The sequence below is a fragment of the Aegilops tauschii genome, chromosome 5, assembly GCF_002575655.3.
Source record: "Aegilops tauschii subsp. strangulata cultivar AL8/78 chromosome 5, Aet v6.0, whole genome shotgun sequence".
NCBI classification, from domain to species: domain Eukaryota; kingdom Viridiplantae; phylum Streptophyta; class Magnoliopsida; order Poales; family Poaceae; genus Aegilops; species Aegilops tauschii.
The window spans coordinates 392,652,113-392,661,640 of NC_053039.3; the positions used below are offsets into that span (position 1 = coordinate 392,652,113).

Here is a 9,528-nt window from a genome sequence, read left to right on the forward strand (position 1 = left end):
TTTCATATGCATATTCTTCCTTCTTCTAAAGTTTTCAGTTCATCCTCGCCCCTTCACTTCCATGTCAGGTGGGCCTTCTTATGGGCCGGCATGGGTGGTTTTGGGCCACCAAAGTGATGATGTTAACATGGACCTCTTCTACGAGTTAACTACCATAGCTCCGGACAATGGTTGAACTACAAAAGTTTTGCTTTGGCCTTGGCTTGGGGGAAGAAAGCCGAAGGATATCGTGTTGTTTATTTTCGCCATCTCCAAGTGCAAGAAGAACCTAGTGCTCTTTCTACTGGAAAATGGACTAGGAACATCAATTTAAGTTCGGGCTCTTGGTCCACCACACTGCTGATTTATACAATCTTTGGTTGAGTCTACAAGATGTTAATGTTAATGACGACACTTTGGATGCCATCCTGTGGAACAAGACTGACTCTGGTGACTACTCGACGAAGTCAGCTTACTTGGCATAGCTGGACACCATGACTATTTCAATTTTAAATCCGATTGTTTGGAACTTTTGAATGCCGTCGAAGCATAGATTCTTTGCCTAGCATATTCACTAGGACTGTGTATGGACGATCAGCTGGCTGGCTCGAGAGACATGGGTGGCGCTTGTGCCAGCAATGCAAAAGGGAGCAAGAGTCCGCTGCACATCTTCTTTTCAACGGTGGATTTTCTTGACGCATCTGGCATGAGACTAAAGCTTGGTTTGTCCTCGTCAATGTTCACACCGAAGCTTGGTGGCATTTCAATTTGATCATGGAGTGGCGGAGTTTTGTGATCAAAGTCATCAGTTCCATTAGGAAAGGGATTGCATCCTTTGTGATGCTTGTATATTGAGAAATTTAGTATGAGCGGAATGCGAGAGTCTTTAAAAGCACTTCTACGTTGTCGAGTATCATCACTCGGAAGATAAAAAAGGAAGCCAATATGTGGAGACTGGCGGGAGTGAGGCAATAAAAGGAAGCCAATATGTGGAGACTGGCGGGAGTGAGGCAATTGAGTTTGATCATGCCACGAGAGTAGACCTATGTGTAAATAGTTGTAAAACCCTTCTTAATTAATACGATGAGGCAAAGTTTTTGCCTCATTTTCAAAAAAAGAAAAGATAGCAACCAAGGAAGACGAGAAGCAATCTAGATCCTTAGACTCTTGTCACCTCTCCCACTCACCTTCCCCTGCAACTTCAAATCCCCAATCACCTTCCTTTTGTCACTTCACTGCCCAAACCCCTCTTCCTAATGTCTCTCTAATCTCCTTCAATAAATTTCAAAGTTCAAATTCACATCGTCGTGCTAAGTCTAGCAATGCCACCCCTACCCCTTTCTCCCCCACTCACTTTGTTCTTTCTCGTTGTGTATTTTTATTTCCCTCACCCCCCTTCAATCCTAGTTATGGGGAAATTTAATATATACAAATCTTTGCCTCATTTTGACACATAAGGTAGAGTTTAACTTACAGAACTATTGGTCCAACGATCAATAGAAACAAAATATACTCTCGAGTTAACGAAAGACTTTATTGTTTAGTCCCGCAATCACCCAATTAGGTGCCTAAACATTAATGCACACGAAGATTATGGATGTTTGGAAATACCCTACGCTCGTTCTGTACTGTATTTCCCCTGAGACTAGCATGAACAATGATGTTGTGGCTATTTTCCAGCTTGGTCGATCATGGGCCACTAGCAAACAACAATCTTTCACACATACGACCCCTTTCCATGCAATAGGATAAACATATTGTATCCTGAGTCGTTCCCTCAACACGTACTAGGTTCAAGTGGCCTAACTACACTGAAAGAGCATGTGTCGTTGACTCAGGCACATTAATACCTAATAAGCAAACCCCGTATTTCGGACAGACTTTGGCACTGCTCCAAATGATGATAATCGTAACTATGGTTGTTTCGGCTCCTCCCCACCCCTTAGAAGAACGTCTAAAAAGCTGGCGCCGTCAGGCATTGGCCAATCAACGAGAACTTCCACTAACTGTTTTTCAAGTCCCGAGGTCTAGGTGCACATGAGAAGTGTAAGTCCAAGGCTGCAAGAATTCCTGGATGTGCACAACAAGAAATGTTGTGTGAGTGTTGGTTTGTGAAATCCACACATTGTCATTAGATCCGGTTTAGTAACTAGTTTTCCTTTTAGGGAGAGAATGAACAGTTGCGGCAATATCTTTTGGACATTGGTCATCCGCACAAGCCGAGTAATAGAATTTATCTCTGCCTCATTCTTCCTCATATTCCTCCTTCTCCTTCTCATTTTCCTCATATTCTTCCTTCTCCTTCTCATAGGGCATTGTTAAAGTAACAAGGATGCTGACAACAATGACAACATATTGTTAATAGCACAATGGTGTTGGACAGACCCAACTAATGATATACTACGAGATCCAGTCGTAACTTTGATATCCGTATTAGCATCTCATGTGTTAGTGTATACTCACATCCATCATGAGAATGTCGTGTACCTTCATACTGTATGGTTGCTTTGAGGTTGTCAAACATTTCCAGTAAATGGGTGATCATAACGGTAAATTTTGGGTACATTAGAAAAGTATGTCAAAAGACTCGATAGTTCAAGATTGGGATTTGCTCCTTCAATGATGGAGATATATTCTCCAAGTCCACTCGGTATTGCGGTATCCATCATCGTATGGCCATATACACTGTGATATGATCACGTGGATATAGGAATACAGAAACGAAAGAAGAGAACAAAACCGGTTACGAGGATAACTTGATATTGTGGTCAAGTAGTTGCTTCACAAGGATACTGACAAAAGTCCCGCCTCGGATTTTATTAAGTATCGCGAAGCAAAGAGAATTGTGTGTGCAAACAAAATGTTCGCTCGATAAATATCTTTATGTGTATCCATCATCGTAAGTTCAATCGCAGATTGGGACAAATTGTTGCGACTGGGAGGTTTCACTTAGCTGCGGGAATCTACACACCGTCACCAACATCTACTTCTACGTTGTGTTTCTGTGTACTAAAGATTGATCTATCTCTATGCATCTTCATAGTGATCCTAGGCGTGTATGTTAGTGCAGTATTTTTTAATTTTGTACTACGTCCCCTAAATAGTTGGAACCTCTTTTAGTTTTGTAATTTTTTTTAGCGAGAACAGCTAGTGCATGTCATGGAACCTCATTTACTTTATGTTGACCTTATAAATACTCCCTCCGTCCGGAATTACTTGTCATCAAAATGGATGAAAATTGATGTATCTAGAACTAAAATACATTTAGATACATCCATTTCAATGACAAGTATTTCCGGACGGAGGGAGTAGGATTTTTTTCCATGAATTATAATAAGTTTCCAGTAAGACTTTCTCATAATATTGTGTGTAAAGTAAGTATGAACATTAAGTCTTCACAAATGACTTAATATTCCCTTGCAAAGATCAAGTGAATGTTGAGACTGTACTTGCAACAACCATAAAAAAATACAAATTTTACAAGGCTTACATTATAAATTGGACACTGATAACTGCCACACGTGTGGTGTATCGGGTGGTTGTGCCGCACGCCTCGTGTGGCATGGAGAAGAACCCACCCGCACGACCGCGTCCGGACGCGCGCAGCCACAGCCCGCATGTCCGGTGTGTGGCAAAACCTCCCACACGTCCGGGCCAAACGATCGCGCTGCCCGCACGACCCAGCACGCCAGCCGTCCCGGGCTCCTTCCGATCCCCAGTCCGCCCTGCCGCCATTGTCTCGCACCTCGTGATCCCCTACCTCCGTCGCCTTCCTTCTCTGGTTGCCATGGCAACCAGAGCAGATCCCTAGCGCCTTTCCCATAGCTAACCACCCACCCCCCTACCCCCTCCCACCCCTTCCCTGCCCTCCCAAGACGACGAGCTAAAACAGGTGGATCCCCGATTTCCTTCTGTTTCTCGACCTTCTTTTGTTCAGAAATCTGAATTTACAAAATTTGCCCACGAAGATGGCGACTAGATCCACGCTATCAGGGCAAACACCCCACGAATTTGTGTGTCTTTGCATTTGCCCACCAACATACGCCAGATCTGCCATATACTATGCTAGAGTTGTGCCAAGCTTCTGGGTTGGCTTGATGCGAGTAGTTGGTAGCGTAGCAATCACTATAAAATAGGGAGAGAAAGGAGGAATTTGGCATGGGGAGGGAGGAAAAATAATTGCCACTTGTATCTAACGTCAGTTGCCATCTATCGTTGTCCGTAGTTGCCACCATGCTATATTATTGCTTGCCATCCTATTTTATTTTCTGTTGCCATCGCTTCAAAATGATAGATGGCATCCAGAATTCAGAAAAGAAAAATGGATGTGCATGTCCTACTTGCCATGAGGTGTTGGTTGCCGACGCAAGAAATGTTATGAGATTGCCGTGTTATCTTCTACGTGCAAACAACAAGAATGCTTTTTGCGGATTGTTGATGCGTTCTTGTTCATGCAGTGACTAAAAGCACAGTGGCAGAAAAGAAAAAGCAGAAGAATGAATCACGAAGATGGCACTGATCCTTGGCTTTCTCAAAGGCCGGAAACGCCACCTTGGGATGCAGCAGAGTACAAACAACTCATTTCTTCAGGGCCATTGCTACCACTACTAGAGCACTACGCGGGCATCGGTACGACGCATGATAAACAAAGAAGAAATAGTTGCCATGTTCATGACGATGAATATGTCATTCTACTTATGTCCTACAATCTATTTTTTAGCAGGTTCTTATGACCAAACCACAATCACGGGGGCAGCATGGCAAGTTTCATCACAGGGCGCTAACGCTGACAAATGTACGGGCAACCAACTTCAGCTAGCTAATGTGGCAAATCAAGGTAACGCATACGAAAAAGGAACTTATTGTTGTGGACATGAAATTAAACTTGCAAGGATGGCAAAAGACTCACGAGTTATATCGGAAAAAATGTAGGACCTTCATGCAGCACGTGGCATCAGGCAGCAACCATGTACCTGCCATCAACGTCGTACACAGGTGAGCGCATGAAAGTGAAGTTGTGGAAAGTGAGTTAGGAGAAAGGAACATATATGACAGCTGCAGTTGCCATGCCTGGACAACTTCGGTTGCCATGGCTGGACAAACTGCAGTTGCCATGCCTGGACAACTGCAGTTGCCATGTATAATCAAATGTGACTGCAATGTCTAAATAACCGTGGATGACAAGTGTGAACAAATCTGTGTGGCATGGTTGGACCACTACATGTGCCATGTTGAACAAACTACAGTTGCCATGCAATGACCAACTGCTACCATGATCTCAGGTTGTTACGGTGGAACCACATCGGCAAACATCTCATGGCAAGCTTCACAGTTGCAGGAAAGCGCTATTGCAGATAGAGCACATCAAATTGGAATGACAGACCACACAAGATCGGCACATGCGGCACAACAAGGTAAAAAAAATGAAAACAGAAAACAGTACTGCATTTGCTTTTGTGGGGAATAGCATGTGAAGAAAAGTAGATTTGTAACGGTGGTGGTGGGAAAACAAAAAAAATGCTACCAAGTGGTCATGTGCAAAAGAGACGTATATTGTCTTCGGGATTTGCCAATTGCTATAAGAGTGTGCAACATTCATGATTGTTCACATTTGCGTATTGAGCTCAAGCCTAGAATACAAAGTTTTGATGCTAGAGTATACTGGTTGCCATGTGTTGGCAACAGTAGTTGCCATGTATGCTGGATTGTATCTGCCATTGCTATGTGCTGCAAGTTCTGATGCTGAAAGAAGCTGGTTGCCATGTGTGGGCAACAGTAGTTGCCATGTGTGTTGGACTATTTCTGCCATTGCTATATGCTACAAGTTCTCAAGCTAAAAGACGCTGGTTGCCATGTGTTGGCAACGGTAGTTGCCATGTGGTTGGACTGTAGCTGCCATTACTGGAGAATTACGGTTGCCATGCATGGCCATATGCAGATTCACGGCTTGCTGTGTGAAATGATGTCATGCAAAATCACATTCAGTTGCTGTACTCCGTTACGATACACATGACATTCAAGCAAAATCTTACGCTCGTACATGATTTTTTAATGCAGGACCTTCAACTACAATTAACAGCGGCGCGGGGACATCTACTGCGGGGAGCTCTGAGCGCATGGAAGACGCGTTCCACCAGCCAGCCAACACTCATGCCACAAACAATGCCAAGTCAGTGTCGGAAATGGCAATCGTGCCAGCAATACCGACAAGCACACATGTGCACACCAGCACAAGCAACACTCAAGCAGGTAAAACAGCCGCCGATACTGAAGTGAATGATGAAACCGATGACGAAGCACAAGGGGATGAAGATGGTGGGCAATCAGAAATCATGGTACCCCAGCCACCGTATCTTGGGCAGAGTTTTGATTCGTTTGCAGATGCAAAGGAATTCTACCAGACATATGCAAAGTTCCATGGGTTTGCGGTCAACACCGAATACCATAGGAAAATTAAAAACTAACGAGTACAACAGAGGTGAGATGAGGTGCTACAAGGCACGAAGAAACAAGAAGGGCAAAGGTGATGCGCCTGTCATTCCGGAACAAAAGAGAGGTATCATTGTCAAGACGGAATGCCCTGTCCGGTGTAAGCTGAACGTAGATGGAGCACAGTGGGTGGTCACTGAATATTTTGATGAGCACAACCACGAGCTAATAAAGAAGTTTGACCTGGTAAAATTTCTGACCGCCCACAGAGGATTCACCCCCCTCGAGAAGAAATTCATAAAGCTGCTACATGATTGTAACGTCAGTCCATCAAGAATGGTGCAGATACTCTCCCTCATCCACAGCAAAAACGGGTCTCTGAGTAGCATGCCCTACCTAGCAGCAAACGTCACAAACCTAAAGGCAAAGTACCGTAGAGAAAGCAAGTTGTTGACATAGAAGCCACGATAGCCTACTTCAATGAGAAAGCGAAAGAAGATCAAGATTTCTTCTACAGGATAAGATTGGACGATGAGGTCCGTGTCAGGAACATGTATTGGGTGGATGGTGCTGCAGGAAGAGCCTACAAACATTTCCGAGACTGCATTTCTTTCGATGCGACATATCTCACTAATATGTACAAGATGCCATGCGCTCCATTCATAGGAATAAATAACCACAATCGGTCATTGCAGTTCGGATGCGGGCTCGTTCGGAACGAAGACACGGATGGGTACGTTTGGCTGTTCAAGACTTCTTGGAGTGCATGGGTGGACTTGCTCCGATGAACATAATAACAGACCAGGATTTTAGCATGCGTGCAGGCATAGAGGAGGTCTTTCCGTTGGCAGTGCACAGGCACTGCAGGTGGCACATTATAAAGAAGGCTGAGGAGACACTAGGACCGTTCTTTGCTGACCGTCCAGACCTGCACAAGGCATTCGAGCTGTGCGTGGACCACAGCTTGACGGTGGAGGAGTTTGAAAGGAGCTGGATGGCTATGATTGAAACATATCAAGTCCAAGACCACGAGACGCTTGCTAGCTTGTGGGAGAAGCGAATGTACTGGGTGCCGGCCTACTTCATGCAGTGCTTCTTCCCGTTTCTGCAGACTACACAGCGCAGTGAGGGGTTCAATGCTGTTTTGAAGCGGTACGTGAGCCCTGGCAACTCATTACTATAGTTTGCCAAGCAGTACACCTCTTTGCAACAAAAATACTGGCATCCGAGCTACAACAAGAAGCAAACACCGCGCTCAAGCAGCCAAAATTGCTAACGTATTTACCAATGGAGAGGCAGATGAGCAAGATATACACCAACACGATTTTTAACAAGTAAGTCAGTTGTGTTACAATCTTATTTGCACAAATCATGAAGGTACCAGGTGCCATGTAGAATGCAATGCAGTTGAAATGCTTATTTGAAAATGATGATTGTGTTGAAAAGTAGCCATTAGGTACAGAGTAAACATGATATGTAGTTGTCGTGCTTAATGAACTACAGTTTGCCATGCTTAATGAACTGCAGTTTGCCACGTTCACTCAACTGCAGTTACCATGTTTGCGTAACTGCAGTTGCCATGTTTGATGAACTACAGTTGCCATGTTTAATGAACTGCAGTTGCCATATTTAATGAAATGTAAATTCCAATGGCCATGATGGTATGGAATGCAAATGCCAAATTGAAGTTTTTATGTAGTTGCCATGTTTAAATGAAATGCAATTGCCATGTTTAATGAACTGCAGTTGCCATGTTTAATGAACTGTAGTTGCCATGTTTGAACGAATTGTAATTCCATTGGCCACAACAAACAAAAGGTGCTACAAAAAACTTCACACAAGAGTTTAACAAAAACCACACAAAACTTGCAGATTCCAGGAAGAAAGAAAGCGTGCCAGCATGTACACGGCTTTCCAGGTGGACGAACATACGTTCAAGGTGTGTTCTATCATGGGCATGTCGGATTCAGAACCTGAAGACCCAGACAAGGGAAGGAACTACTTTGTGAAGGCATCAATAAGCGAAGGCGAATACTACTGCCAATGCTGCAAATTCGAACGGGACGGGATTGTGTGCTGTCACATTCTAAAAGTAATGGACTTGAACGCGGTGACACGAATGCCCCGCCATTTCATAAGGCAGCGATGGACTTGGGACGCTGACGACGCATTGGCGCCGCAAACATCAAACGCAGTTTTGGCCGTGCATGACGAGAGACCAGAGTCAACCATGGAAGCCGTGAGGCACGTTGTGTTGACAAAGAACTATGCTGAACTAATTGATGAAGCGTGCAAGAGTGATGAGACAGCAAGGGTCGCAGAAAAACACATGAAGATCCTCAAAAGAGAGCTTGATGAGATCAAGAAGAGGAAAGCTGAGGAAGCCTTACACAGGTTCCCCCGCACATCAAGTGTGCCTTCGTCCACAGGGCCATCATCTGAAAACTCGGAGGTAGGATCTGAAATAGAAAGCACACAAACACAGGTTAGGAACCCGCCCCGTTCCATCACAAAAGGGCGTCCAAAAGAGATAAGATACAAATCGGGATTGGAGATTCAAGCAAAACATAAGAAACCAAAGAAAGGGATGGGCAATCCGTAAACAACATTGGAGCACTTTGACTTGGTCCATGGTGACATTTTTTTTGTAATCCAGATGTTCTAAATTTTGTAAAAACTGGAGAATGACTCTTCAGGTGCATCAGAATCAGAAGTAAAAATGCCATGAAGGAATAGCTGCAGTTGCCACGTGTATGGCACTGAATTTGCCATGTTGCTTGAACTGAATCTGCCATGCAATTTCTACTGAATCTGCCATACCATTTCTACTGAATCTGCCATGCCATTTCTACTGAATTTGCCATGTTATTTTTACTGAATTTGCCATCTTATTTTTTACTGAATCTGCCATGTTAGTTGTACTGAACATGCCATCTTAGTTGTACTGAATCTTCACCGCGTAGATTTCCATGTTCAGTCAGCGCATTTTAGTCACACATATTGTATTCTGGTGCAAACTATGGGAAACAAGCTGAAACGATCTCGTGCAGCAACCGCACAGGTTACTGCTCCGTGATCAAACTACCATGCTAGCCGGTACAGTTAGCAGTGCAAAAAAAC

The 9,528-nt window shown here is 44.0% G+C and overlaps 1 pseudogene; it reads left to right on the top strand.

Moving 5' to 3' along the window:
• The first annotated feature begins 4,946 nt into the window (after window positions 1–4,946).
• Window positions 4,947–9,144, top strand: LOC109735559 (protein FAR1-RELATED SEQUENCE 5-like; annotated as a pseudogene).
• The last annotated feature ends 384 nt before the right edge of the window (window positions 9,145–9,528 follow it).